The 14963-nt window shown below is 42.8% G+C and overlaps 1 protein-coding gene across 1 annotated transcript in view; it reads right to left on the bottom strand.

Moving 5' to 3' along the window:
* The window catches only part of MICAL3 (microtubule associated monooxygenase, calponin and LIM domain containing 3), a 136016-nt gene extending 131327 nt beyond the window's left edge, over positions 1-4689 (bottom strand). The window contains exon 1 of the mRNA XM_061564540.1: positions 4459-4689. The gene's annotated coding sequence lies outside the window, so the exon portion shown is untranslated. The remainder of the gene's footprint in view (positions 1-4458) is intronic.
* Between the last annotated feature and the right edge of the window lie 10274 nt (positions 4690-14963).

Raw genomic sequence — 14963 nt, 5'->3', positions numbered from 1 at the left:
GGTAAAGCGCAGGTACTCCCAACTCTTCTTCGATGTCTGACCATCGTGGAAGAGGAGGCTGAAAATGCTCTAAAGAGGCTCTCTTGAGCTTCCTGTAGTGGAGGCCTTTCTGCCAGTAGTGGTGTGAGCAATACGTTATGATAGCTTCTAGAGTATCACTCATCCTTTAACAAAAAATGCTTCACTCAAAAAAATCTCAAATCACACTGCCCTGTCACCTGTTTATACAGGTTACAGATTGGTGAATGAGTTCCCTTGTTAAACAATTTTACCCAAGCAACGTACCCTTGGATGGCGCACTGGCATAGCGGTTAGCACACTGAGCCATGAACTCAGCAATCTGGGTTCGAATGCCAGCAACAGCTAACATCAGTGACGGTCCAGGAAAACCCACCCCTTCAACAACAAGCACTGAGCAGCATTGTAAAGTCAAACAATTCCCACAAGTGACATGGCGCGTGCCATGGGGAACCTTCATCCAGCAGTATATTGAAACATTTTTACATCGATCATATTTCATAAATGTTTCACTACCGGTATTCCTTTAGCTCTGCAGTGCGTATCACTGAAATTGCGGTCGACAATGAGCTACTCACGTGAGCCTCTATTGTGAGGTCGCACGGCTAAATATGTATCTTTGGTCAGAGATGTTTGGGACAGATATCTCCAAATGCACCATTTGAATGTTTTGCCTCTCTCTATATGTCGGCACACTTGATGTTTTTACCTTTCATATTTCCTGCTGAGATTTCGCTATTTACTTCCCCACCCCACCCCCTCTCTGCTCAGTGGGTGCTGACCTTTCGAGCAGTCTATATGCGTTTGGGAATCGGGAAAAAGTCCCAGAGTTATTTGAAAATGCACGCAAATAATTGCATGACATTCAGATTCAATGTGAGTCTTTAATGATTCACCCAAGTCCGTCCTGTACAGGAATGCAGGGGAAGGGTGTCTGCACATCAGACAATGTACAGTACCAAGGCAAATAAAAGTGTCAAATTGATGTCTGCTGACCTCTGGTGATCAGGCTGCAAATTGCAGACATCCAAATGAGTCTAACAAGGCCAAACAACACCCTTCCCCTGCATTCCTGTACAGGACGTACTTGGGTGAATCATTAAAGACTCACATTTAATCTGAATGTCATGCAATTATTTGCGTGCATTTTCAAATAACTCTGGGACTCTTTTCCGATTCCCAAACGCATATAGACTGCTCGAAAGGTCAGCACCCACTGAGCAGAGAGGGTATGGGGTGGGGAAGTAAATAGCGAAATCTCAGCAGTAAATATGAAAGGTAAAAACATCAAGTGTGCCGACCTATAGAGAGAGGCAAAACATTCAACTGGTGCCTTTGGAGATATCTGTCCCAAACATCTCTGACCAAAGATACATATTTAGCCGTGCCGACCTCACAATAGAGGCCCACGTGAGCAGCTCATTGTCGCGACCGCAATTTCAGTGATACGCAACTGCAGAGCCAAAGGAATACCGGTAGTGAAACATTTATGAAATATTATCGATGTAAAAATGTTTTACCTAGGCAATCCTTGACGATTTGAAGGGCAGTGTTCTGCATCTCAAAGGTTGCTGCTACAGCCGATCGACTTTATGTCCTTGGATTTAGCGCACTTACCACAAGAAACGAACACGGCTATAACGGAGTGCCATTTAGGTTGCATCACACGGTAATTAGATGCAAGTGTGGAAGCTTGGTTTAAAAAAAATGTATATGAAGGCTCCCCATCTGTACTTAAAGCAGTATGACGTCAGTATGTTAATGCAAGTATTTTTTGTTAGGTAGATAATGTGAAGCTATACGTTCTATAAACATAGCTGTTCATTTATAAGCATCGGTGTTATGCAATAACATCTGTGTGCCACAAATGTCAGGAGCCACAGACTGAATATAATACATTTCAATATACAAACCCATCGCGATATCCATGTGTATGTTTTTTTTATTACTACCAACGGAAGTTTCGAGAGGGTGCATTTCAAAACAGATCTCAACTCTTCAATGTTGTTTTGGACTCTAGTTGAAAACCAGGTTGACACAAATCGCAGATGGACGATTTTTGCAACTTGCCAACGGACGGCAATCATCTCTGCTGGCTGCTGCTCTAATCGTACCCATCCTAGACTGATATCGCGGTGCATCAACCCTGACCTGAAATTGAACTCACAGTCTTGAGAATCTAACCTTACCAATCCTAAGTTTCCTGCTTCGTTCAATCGACGAGTATACTTGTTTCTAATTCCAAGCATAACTTATTACGCGAGATTGTTCAGAAACCCTCGCAACATTTTACGTCGGGGTAAGCCAGATATGTCGTCCGGCAACGCCTCCTAACCAAGCAATGTCAATAAATATCCAAGAATTGTAGCAGCGGTAGCACACGAGGCGGGGTCATAAGGTTAATTGAATGAATGACGTTACAGCTCATTGCAAATCTCATGAACTTGACAGGCAACGCCGGATATTGGGCAATGGACCGAGACAGTCAGCACGAGCAACTCCAGTATTTTGCTAAACCGGAGTTGTTAAATTACAAGGGATTAAAATCCTTTCTTTGTTGATAGCCACATCAAAATCTTGCCCGTTTAAGCAGATTCGTGTAAAGCCACGTTGATTTAATAACCACAATAAACACATGCGCGTGTAGTTTGTAAGTGGCACAATTCATTGGTTTCAAAGGGTGGCTGTCACGGTAAAGTAGACCAATTATTACGTCTTGAATGGTCATAAATGTGAGTGCGGAGGAAGGCAGCACAGTAAATTCATAGTGTTCGTATACTCCCTCCACTATCCACAGTCCATCTGTTATGTCGAAAAGTCAAGAACTCGGAGGTTAACACAAATGGACGTGATTGCAGTTCTAAGCAAAACACAGACACGTGTGTGCCTAACACTGCTGGAGACAAAGGCAGACAGGGCTGATACTCTAATTTCTTGAACCGGCCCTATTAGATGCTCAATAACAAGGCTAACCTAAACAGTCTGAACGTGGCAATCCGGCCACGTTGTCTTGATCTTTTCGTTTGTGTGTCTTTGTACATGGGGTGCGGTAGCGTAAGGGATAGTGTGTTGCGCTACGAACCCGGAGACCCGAGTTCCAATTCCTGCCCGTGGTCGACACCAGTGACGATTATCTGAACCGGTCTTGGGCCTCCCCTAAGTCGACTCAACCTCAAATGAGTATCTGGCGTGGCGTGTCAACATCGCCACTGGGGTGGCTGGGCGTGATGCAGGCCACCCACTACCCTTCCTGTGCTGTTCCTGGCCTTCATTCGGTGCTGCTCGCTAACAGCACTTGCCCCAACAGTCTGTTAAGGCTATACAGGGGGGGGGGGGGAATCTTTGTCTGTGTACAATTAGAAGACATATAAACCAAAAAGCGACAAAACGCATCACGCAAACACAAACACCGGGCTCGCTCTTCTGGCCAGCTGCAAAATGAATTCTCAAAAATCGAATTTCCCACTACTTGACAGTCCAGGAATGTTGTTGCCGACGATGTTGTTGATGTTGTTGTTGTTCACGCACAACACCGCTCATCTCAAGACCGGTCAGATCGCTCGCTACCCGGTGGTTTGTGTGCACAGCAGCGTGCACATCCACAACCTCGCCACGTTGTTCAGCTCCCACCACCCCCCGGGTGAATGGAAAACGCACGCACACACACACATAGAGAAAGAACGCGCAACGTTTAAACCAAGGGCCCTTTGCAGGTGACAAGGGCGATTGGCAACAATGCACTCCCACCCCACACATTGGGTGGAGAACGGCGAAAGAATCAAAACTGTTACAGACGTCAAAAAGGCAGAAAGAGACCTGAATTATTCGCGCATTCTGTGCCGCGTGTGACCTTGATACGTCTTCATCGGGAATGACTGTACACGCGTTTGCATGCAATTCGTTCTGTGACATAATGCAATCTTGTGTGTTATACAGTACATGACAAGGGGTGCATATAAAGCATGTTGTGCATGCACAGTATATACACACACACAGTGACCGTACGTTGAATATATATACACAGACACAACAAATGGCCTGAGATCAATAGGCATTATTACGTCACAAAAATGTATGCAGATGTCGAAAAATCGACACGCTTAATGTAGACCGCAAAACAACAAATACACGTTTGTATAATAAATACACACTCCAAAAAAATACCTGCAAGGGTTAACGTGCATTGCAGAAAATGCACCGATGAACGCGATAACAATTAAACAGCGTTAGGGCAGCGTACGCATTTATACACACACACAAATACACAAATACCAGACTGCACACACAAGCCACACCCCAACAACCATTGTGGGTGAACACAACCCACAAAAAAGGGAAGGAATACAACAACAGCAGCAGCAGCACAACACAAAAAAATGGATTTGGGTTTTTTTTTTAAACCACATTTACAAATTAAGGAGGCCGGCATCGCAGCAATACCTCGCTCGCCTTTGGGAAGATTCGTCGCTCTCTCCCGTCGCTCTCTCTCTCTGCCGTCTCCCCGTCGCTGGAATCACCCCCTTTTATTTGAAACCTCCCGGTGAAATGAAGCCGCTGTTCGACTCAAATGTCAAAACCGTGCCATTGGGGGCCCAAGATCTCATAAAGCCCCAACGCAGACAAACAAACGCTGCTGCTGCGGGAAGAACGCGGCGCGCTGACCGTGATGGCTCTCACCGCTGCTTGAGCTGCATGAACAAGTGGCGTGCTCACAAAGACAAAGGTGTCCCCCGTGCCCGTGTAGCCTGCGGCAGACTTGGGGCAAGTGCTGTTCGTGAGCAGCACCTGTGAAGGCTGGAACGGCACACGGAGTAGAGGGGGGAGGTGGGTGGGGGAGGACAGCACCACAGCCGGCCGCCTTTGTCTCCCCCAGTGGCGATGTTTCCCACGGATCGCACCGGGTGCTCATTTGAGGCCCAGTCGACCTAGGGGAGGAAGAGGTCCCAGGACCGGTTCTGATAATCGTCACTTGGTGTTGGTGGGCCGTGAGCGGGAATCGAACTCGGGTGGCCAGGTTCATGCAGAAGGCTCAGAGCGTCTTGCATTGAGTAGACTTGACCGTCATTTGGTATTGTTTCATGTATTTATTTGCACATAATATACGTGTCGAGATCTCACACAACACCGGTATGGAAAATGTTTTCGTTAAATTCATCTGTATGCTGATAATTAATCAGCATAGCGTAATTAAGCCAAAATGTATGCTAAGACAAAAGCTGCTTAACGACATTATTTTATTTTCTCCAGATATTGGGGAAGTTATTTTTAGCCGAAGAGGATGTCGGCATAAATGTGCATAAACGTATGCAATATAATCTCCGCACAAAATCATGACATGCTTACACAGCCTCTGGGTTTGGTTTTACTAGATGTATGTACAACATGTGCTACATTTAGTCTGTGGCGCAGGCAGATTTAAACAATTACGTTCAGTGGTTAAAATTATTCACGCCTCAGACGTTAAATAACGCAGTCATATTCAACAACACAATCATTATCCTTGATTCCGGAGCTAAGACGTTCTGACCATCAGGAGCGATAATCATGCTCCCATTTTCTCCTTTCCAAGAACTTTCCAAGAGCTATTATATTTGTGATAATGAAGTTGGGCCCACCGTTAAGTATGCAGGGCATGTCATTGATTTGAGATTTGTCAATGAAGCACAACAAATATGCCCTACCAATGAATGAGCAGAAAACATGAGACTCGAATAAATCGGATTTCTTCTATGCACAAGCAACACAAACACGTTTACTAGTTTGCACAATGGGCTTTGGCAGCTTATACAATTGGGGCAAACTTTGGTTAATCCCAAATTTCACGCTTCTCTGCACAATACTGGAATGTGGAATGTAAATGCCCTAAAAATTTAAATAAATCGCAGCGGAATTTTTTTTATTACATAACAAATAAAATAATCCGATGCATATATCATATTCACAACCACATTACGACGGTGCACATTCAACATGTCTTTGTTAATAATTATTAAAGGGCAACCTATAAAAGCCTACAAGAACCTAATGCTCCAATCTAATATGCTTTGCCCTTTTTCAACCCACTGCTGGATGAGGGCCTCCTCATACCATGTTAGTCATGGGGGTTAAATTTCGATTTAAAGCTTTCGTGACTGCAGGGATTCATCTTCTTGGTTCTTTCGGTAAAGTCACGTAGAAGGGAAATAATAAAATAATAAAAATAAAACATAATAAAATAATTCTCACGACGTTTCGGCCACAACGCAAGCAGCCGTCTTCAGGTGAAGAACAGGTCTGTCGGGAAGACAGCGTCTGAATGAAACACCCCAGGCTTGGAGCGTATATTTAAGCTGGGTTGGAGGGGGAAGAGCGCCTTGACAAAAGAATCCTGCATAATACACGGGCATAATATTCAGACGCTGTCTTCCCGACAGACCTGTTCTTCACCTGAGGACGACTGCTTGCGTTGTGGCCGAAACGTCGTGAGAATTGTATTTTATTATGTTTTATTTTTATTATTTTATTATTTCCCTTCTACGTGACTTTACCGAAAGAACCAAGAAGATGAGGTCATGGGGGTTGTTTGGCAATATCTCACAGTGCGAGTTAGTTAAGCGAGAACCTCAGGACTGGTTTAGAAATCACCTCGCCATTGACGTTAGCCATGCCCTGAAATCAAACTCGAGTTCACTGGGCAGTGTGCTCACCACTGTGCCACGGCTCCGCTACCTGCAATGTCATTAGCTTTCCATTACAGTACTGCATATGTTGGGAAGATATTATGGGTTACTGTAGATTTTTTGCTTGTCTGCCAGTTGATTTAAGTGCCTGGCTCAGTACTGACATAAAGGAAAGATGGTCAAACACACACACCATCCCTTACTGGGTATATCAATTCGCCCTTTTAGTGTCAATTTCATCATAGTATACCTCGTACTATATTCACACGAATAAACATTTGTATGATGCTGTGATAAACACAGTAGACACAACAGAATCATGCTAAATTTGCCCGTTTCCTATGAATACATTTTCACAACACACTGAAAGCGATGCAATTCATTCCCCTCCACCCCCACCTCCGCAATAAACTGCAACTCCGAGGTTAAGTATGCACATACAAAATAAAACCGAAACGCACAGAATCCCCATACATATAGACTCGCACATGGCTTTGTATTTCATTATTCACAAACAATCATATGTTTATGCGAGCAGTGAAGGCACGAGCAGATTTACGCGCCCGGCACCTCAAGGCAGCACCGATCATCTGAAAACTGCTCAGGCCAATCATGCAGACTTTTAATGGACGGCATAAATCTGGCCTGAATGAGCCACGCTGCTCACGACTGTTGGAGCTGTACTTTAGCACGTCAAAATGGAATATACAGTTATCCACATGCACTGCGTTTGAAACAGGCCAGCTGATCATGGTTTTATGAATACAGTGCTGCGCAATGCAGTACTCCCAATGGAATGTTAAGCTCAGTACAAGATTGAAGCATGTATTCATTTCAAAGGATGGATAATATTGTCGTCAATTTTTTTTATTTAAAGCTTTCGTGACTTTCCCGAAAGAACCAAGAATATGATATTGTCGTCAATGTCAATATTTGTCAATGGAAATTATGTATGCTGTTATGAATCATCAGCAAGGCATAGCTTGATGTACAAACACCGATATGTAATACAGTACTGTAGTGTAAAGTCGTCCTTGTAAAACGTAAAACAATAATACTACCTGCAGGACGAGGAGGCCTTTTTTTACTTAAACATAGCATTTGAAAAACCCGACAGCATCTTTTCCCTACACCACTTTAAAAACCTAACATTTAAATTAACAATGCAGTACAGCTGTTTTGAAAAATATCCCATTAAATGAACATTATTTATCTAAATTAATCACAATGCACACAGTATTACATCACTTAATTGCATTTTTCATAGCACTACAGAACACCACAATCATTCCACTGGTAAGAGGGAGGATTACAGCCCTGGCTTGTGCAATATGTCCAGCAGAATCACGCATGGATAAAGCGTGCTGTTTGCAATCAGAAGTAAGAGCATTCAAATTCCAGTCGGAGGTCAACTAAGCCCTTCGTCTGTCTGGAGTCAATAAAATAAGTATCGTGCCACTCTGTAGGGAAGTGAACAGTATGGAGAGACTCACTGCCACCAAATGAATGTGGAATTTCCAAATCTGGCTTAGGATTGCAAACAGGAGATAAATGTCGCCTCGTAGTCAATCCAACAAGAATCTCTTTGAGTTTCGTATTTTTCAGTTAAGTTCACGGACATGGACAGGGGGCATTGGTTAACAATACATTATGAACAGAAGAGGCGTGAAAACGCCCCCACAACGATAAACATGCAGTGTATAAACATAATTTCTTAATTAATAAAATATGTCACACTGCAGTGATGCTTTTAGTAGTCAAATGAAAATAATATTTGTGGATAAAAAAAACACACACTTGCACCTTTGATGTTTTGAGTTGGCTGCCACCCATACAACCGTCTGATGCCAAGTCTGTATGTTGCAAAATGCGTACGCAATGTGATAGACAGCATTACGGATGTGCTCATTACCATTTCTAGAAGTAGAAGCATGATTTGTGTGCGGTACATCGAAGCCAGGAATTACATTACACCGAGATTGACTGCGCGCACATATGCATTTGTAAACACACACAAATAAAGGACTCCCTCGTTGTTTATCAGGCCAACTTGTGATAAGCCCACAATATTAAAAATTCTATCATAACATCGACAATAATAGTTTATTGTATGCTTTAGTCTCACATAGTGCCCAAGTGTGGAATAACCCCTCCCCCATCACAATGTACATTTCACCGCTGGATGAGGGTCTTCCGACACAGGGTGGATCTTGGGCGTTATTTGATCATACTTCACCACGCTGGTCTGTGCAGGTTGGTGCAGCCGGAGAGCTCAAACATGGGAGCAAAATACAGTACAATAATGGATTGTACTGCAAAGCCCTCTGCTTCCCACAACGTTGACCCACAACAGCCTTTAAACACTTAATTCTCGATTTAAAGCTTTCGTGACTGCAAGGATTCATGTTCTTAGGTTTTTTCGGTAAAGTCACGTAGGTAAAAATTTTAAATTAATAAAAGTAAAATAAAAATAAAAATCACGACGTTTCGGAGGCAACACAAGCTTCCGTCTTCAGGTGGAACCGTCACAGCACGATAGCTGTATCGTGCTGTGACGGTTCCACTTTATAGCTGTATCGTGCTGTGACGGTTCCATCTGAAGACGGAAGCTTGTGTTGCCTCCGAAACGTCCTGATTTTTATTTTATTTTTATTTTACTTTTATTAACTTTAAACACTTGTTTACTGCACGCGCTCACCCTGCACCATCTGACCTCAACCCTGTTTATCTGTCTGACATCCGATGGAATCAGGCACATTCTGGATAATTCTGTGAATGGCCTTATTACAATATACTGCACTGTTGTGGGTAGCGGTATGTAGATGTACAAGCGTTTGGGCAAGAGTGTGATCCAGCGTGTGCGGTGGTTGTGGGAATGTCTGTGCCTGGGCTTACCGGCAAAAGCTGTGGTGGCTTCGTCTGGGTTCTGGCCACCAAGACGAGAGTGTCAGCGTGAGGTCTGGGCTTGGGGCTATTGCCTATCTTGGGACAGATGTGGCAGAGACAGTTCCCCTTGTCCTCCTTGCCTGGGCACAACGGATCAAGCACACACACAACATTATTCATGGAAGAGCTTGGTCACGAGGTCTAAATAAATCAAATGACTGGCTGGAAGATGCTTAGGTGTTACTGTTATTGCATGTGGTATTACCAGTGGATATTGCTACCGTGTAACAAAAGTAATTCCGTATAGGTTGTAACAAGCTTCGATGGTGCCCATTATAGCCGTGCACACAGGAAGTCTGCGGTGTACATGGGGGCCCATGCTGGTACTAATTTTGGTTTGTGTTAAAAGCGGAATGACAACCAGTTTTCAACACATCGATATTGTAATATAGTACTATGATATATTTTTTTAATTGTAATTCAGCCATCCATAAATATGTGCCTCTAGCGATGAACTGTGGCCAACCGTTTGGTCCATTAAACCAAAATGGATCAGCTCATGCCCTCAAAAAATAGACTTGCACCTATGGAAAGAATATTTTCTTCAGATTTTTGGCGAATTGATCATCTTGAGACTACATTTGACAAGTATCTTTCAAACATCAATAACCGAATGATGAAGCTGCATTCCTCGTAGTACAGTAGTATCCATGCACTTTAATCATGAGAAAAAAACAGGATTGCAAAATTATAAACCCAAGTCAATCAGTTATAGGACACAATTCTGTTATTTTTAAATCCATATAGAATTAAAATGTTCAATATTATAAAGGTGGCACATTCAACGAAAATTAGTCAAATAAAAACGAGACGTAATGTCTTTCAGACAATTCCTTAAATACCACTTTCCACGTTATTAAATTAACTAAACTACTGTAGCTTATTAACTTGAACCAGAATTATAAACCGCCCAATTGCTAGATTGCAACAAGACATGGCGTTCTCGGTCTCCAGCTGTGGAGCTTAAACTGCTTTGCAGGTGGATGTTATGTGAAAAACGTGACACTCGGAACCACAGTAGCAAGATTAAGTCCTGCACGCGAATGCAAAACAATTGTGCCCAGAATAATGAATAGGGTCATAACAACTGCTGTGTCACACGTGGACACCAGTTCAGTACTCTACAAACACGGAGACAGGAGACAGCAGTAGAAAGAAAATTGCATTGCAGAAACGTCCTATTGGTGTTCCACTCTTGAACTGTTTTCTCTGTACGCGGTAAATGTGAAACGTCGGGCCAACGGCTCCAACCGCATGCCAATGTTGGTACGTTTACTAGGTTGGCACTGTGGCACACCAGAATGAGCCCGTGAAATATGGAAGGATGATGGATCTAGCATGGGGTCGAACTTTGGATCGAGCTGTTATGAGCTAGATCATGGGACAAAGAAAGGGGTTGAACATAGAATCAAAATCGCTATTATTTCTATCATTTCTTGTTCTATTACTCCATATATGGGCAATCACACAGCAAAAGTAACTTAATTTGGGCATCACACCTACTTTATATTATCATGACTGTATATCCCTCCATATTTCACCAACTAATTCTAAAGTTTCACATTTCTAAACCAGTAATATCACTCCATGACGTCATCTTCACACCACGAACTTGAGTGTCCACTGCTGGATGAGCGCATCCTGTCACCGTGTGAGTGATGAGGATTATCTGACCATACTGCACGCTGGTCACAGAGGGCTACAGGTGGGAAGCATAGTGGTCACAGGTCACCCAACCCCAGGCTCAAACCTGCTTAGTTAGAGCTTTCAGATCTGGTCATGGGACTGCCAATACAACAAAAAATCATTATATAGCCTCCAGATAGCATGCCTCTAAATCAGAAGGTCGCGAGTTCAAATCTTGTTTGGGGAATGACTCGGCCAATCATCATCCGAGGTCGATAAAAACCAGTACTACTTCGCGGAAAAGTCAACAGGGATTGTCCAATGGATACACTCGTTGAGCAGCCTCAACGAGTCCAGAAACAAATGCACACAATAATCCAAATGGGGCACCGTCCACATTAAACAGAACTTTTACAAAAAACAAAGAATTCTGCCATGCACATGAAGAGGGTTCAGCACATGAAGAGGGCCCAACACATTCAGTGGCACAACATGACGACCCTCTCTACCAGGAGCCGGGCACAGTCGAGTGGCTGTGGTTTGTAAAAAAAAAATGCGGATCCTTCTAGAACTACAGTAGTTCCCTTCCCAAAATACTGTTAACTAATTTGTAATTAACGTGCTATGAAGAGGTTTAATTGCTCTAAACGTCCCCTTTTAAAATGTTTATGTTAAGGCCATACACAGTGGTATTGACGAATGTCCATTTTACTTAATGCTTGTACACCACTGCCAACGCTTCTTCTTCTTCTTGAGTGCTGCCTAACGGCGTGTGCGACTTCACGATGATATTGGTCCCGGTCTAGCACGGCGTGTAGAGTTTGTGCTGTTGTTAATTGTAGCCATGTTTTGATGTTACTGAGCCATGTCGTTTTTGGCCGTCCTGGTCGTTTTTTCCCTTCGATTTTTCCTTCCAGGATTTGCTTTAATAGCTGGTATTTGTGGTCGTTTCGGGCAATGTGGCCTAGGTAGTAACACTTCCTGCTAATGATGGTCTTCAGCAGTTGCCTGTCAGTGCCCATATCTTGCAGAACTTGTGTATTGGTGGTTTTGGCTGTCCATGGGATTTTCAGCATTCTTCCATACAGCCACACTGCCAACGCAGCAGCATCATAAACGAATAATTTATTCTGTTATCTATGGGGCCCGTTTTTTATCAAGATGACGAAAAAAGGGAAGAGGCTTTACCTTTGCTGGTAATTATACAGACGTTAAGTTGTTCAAACAGACTCGATACCTCGCGATAGGTTTGTCTATTTGGTGTTTGAATATATTAACGTCTGTAATTATTGCCGGAAAGGGTAACATCTATTCTTATTATTTGTATCAATTTGTTCCCCGGTTTTAAAGTTTGTGGGGTTTTAAAACTCGTCACTTGAAACCCCTACCCAATTCGCTTTTAAGTTGCAATCCTGTAAAACAGGGGTGGGGAACCTTTTTTCTGCCAAGGGCCACTTGGACATTTATACCACCATTCGCGGGCCATACAAAAGTATCAACTTAAAGATTAACCTGTGATATTTGGTCAAACATTTAATTAACTCACCCCGAATGTGATGGCTGGAACTGCCAATTGATTTCGCGAGGCGGACGTTCGCAGTAGTACTGGGTGGGGAATATTCCGTATTTTATTTATCTACAAACGATTTTAGAAAGGTACACATTGCAGTATTCATTCACTTACCGGCCTCGCAAGCTTCGAGTTATGGGGCTGATGAAAATCTTCCCCGAGTAAACAAACACCTTAAGTACAAGAGTAACAAAGTGGGCCGTGCCTCTAAACACAGCCCATGTACAAACGAATAACACACACAAGCAAGAAGGTGCACGCCTTCTAGACCAGCTAACAGTCAATGCTTTCTTACCATGGAGGCTGCTGTTGACCCTGAGACTCGCCCAAGCCACGGACCACACATTGCTGGCTTGTGTTGAGTGAGTGCTTCTATTGACACAGCTTGCACATTTATTTGGGAACTTCCAATGGCAGTAGCCGTCACTAAGCCCTGCCCTGATATGGACCCAGTGAGCATTGGGCGGGGATTTCAAACAGAAGATGCCCGTTGGCCCCTTTTTCATTCAAATGGTGCGCACATGTAAGCAGCATCAGCAACATGAGTAGCGACATCCTGAGAAGAGAGTGGCTTTACAGAGAGCACTGAAGTGTCTCTGAGAGTGTTCTCGGAACTATGTGGGCACATCACTGTGAACAAGCTTGCCGAGTCTGATAGTTGTTTGGTTAAAGGTTTTGTCAAAATATTTAAATGACGAGAAAGGACACACACACTCAAGTACTGCTGATGGTTTTTATTTTTGCATAATGTGCAAAGGCTGGGTGCCTTTTATCTGTTTTTGTGTTTGTTTCAAAACTTAAAAAGTGTCATGTTTCCAAAGAGAATGTATTATATGGTAAGTGTGCAATGTTTGTGAGATAGATTTAAATAGAGTGTGTCGTTTCAAGCAGCCATCTGGCATAACAGTAGCCACATTTTAGGATTAACAGTTTACATTTTTAAGTAAGTGTTATTGACAAATGTGTTGTTTTTGTGATTGTGCCGCACTGCCAACGGACTATCAGCAAATAATTGTAATTGCGGGACTGTTTCCAGCTCAACATTGATCCACCTAAAGTGGTTTATTCACATTCCTTGCCGTTTAATTTCCCAAAATAATGTTTGACTATACCTTGATATGTTAACCAACCAGACCAATACTTATTATATTGTATTGTACAGTATTTCCCCCATTTTTATCTTAGTTTTCATTTCAAGTTAATGTTTTTAGAAATATATATTTCATAATTTTTTTTCACAACAGAAGCCGGCAAAGCCAGAGCCACCTGCGTCATCAACCATCATGCCACTGCTGCATGGTCTCCCCCATCCAGCACATGAACTGATTCATCCCTCCATCGACGAGATGGACATCCTCTCGGATGCATTCCATTCCTTAGCTGCCACTCCGTTGTTTTTCTTGATTATTTACGGCCAACATAGATGTATGAAGTCGGCGTTACCCTTTTGTGAGTGCAGGGAAACTGAGAAAGGCGAGGAGGCTAAGACAGAGTTGAACTGAAAGCAAAGGAATACATAGTGACAGGGAAAAATCAAATAAGTCTGTTGTAAATCTACAAAGGGGAACCAGATCCCATACATCACCGATGATCCCTGTATCACAAATGAACACGTCGATTTAAAGCTTTCGTGACTGCAGGGATTCATCTTCTTGGTTCTTTCGGTAAAGTCACGTAGAAGGAAAGTAATAAAATAATAAAAACATAATAAAATAATTCTCACGACGTTTCGGCCACAACGCAAGTAGCCGTCTTCAGGTGTTGTGGCCGAAGCGTCGTGAGAATTATTTTATTATGTTTTTATTATTTTATTACTTCCCTTCTACGTGACTTTACCGAAAGAACCAAGAAGAGAAATGAACACGTTTTAATCGCGTCCAACCTCTATTGAGTCCTTACGACTCATCATCCTTCCTCATGATATAATGGCTAGCCGACAGTTTTCAGATATAAAAAAAAAATCGTAACACATTTTACAAACTCATCTAATGCGGGTACATTAATTATACATAAAGGCATGTCTACATCTAGTCTATAAAGGCATTTGCTAATAGCCTCAGGTATTTGCGATTACCTGGCAATACCATGGCACCACATATTAAGATAATTGGCTTTAATGTTAAATTAATGGAGAATCTGGAGTG

Source organism: Lethenteron reissneri, chromosome 33 (genome assembly GCF_015708825.2).
Source record: "Lethenteron reissneri isolate LAM-NWPU_2019-01 chromosome 33, ASM1570882v1, whole genome shotgun sequence".
NCBI classification, from domain to species: domain Eukaryota; kingdom Metazoa; phylum Chordata; class Hyperoartia; order Petromyzontiformes; family Petromyzontidae; genus Lethenteron; species Lethenteron reissneri.
This window is presented reverse-complemented; position numbering and strand designations above follow the sequence as displayed.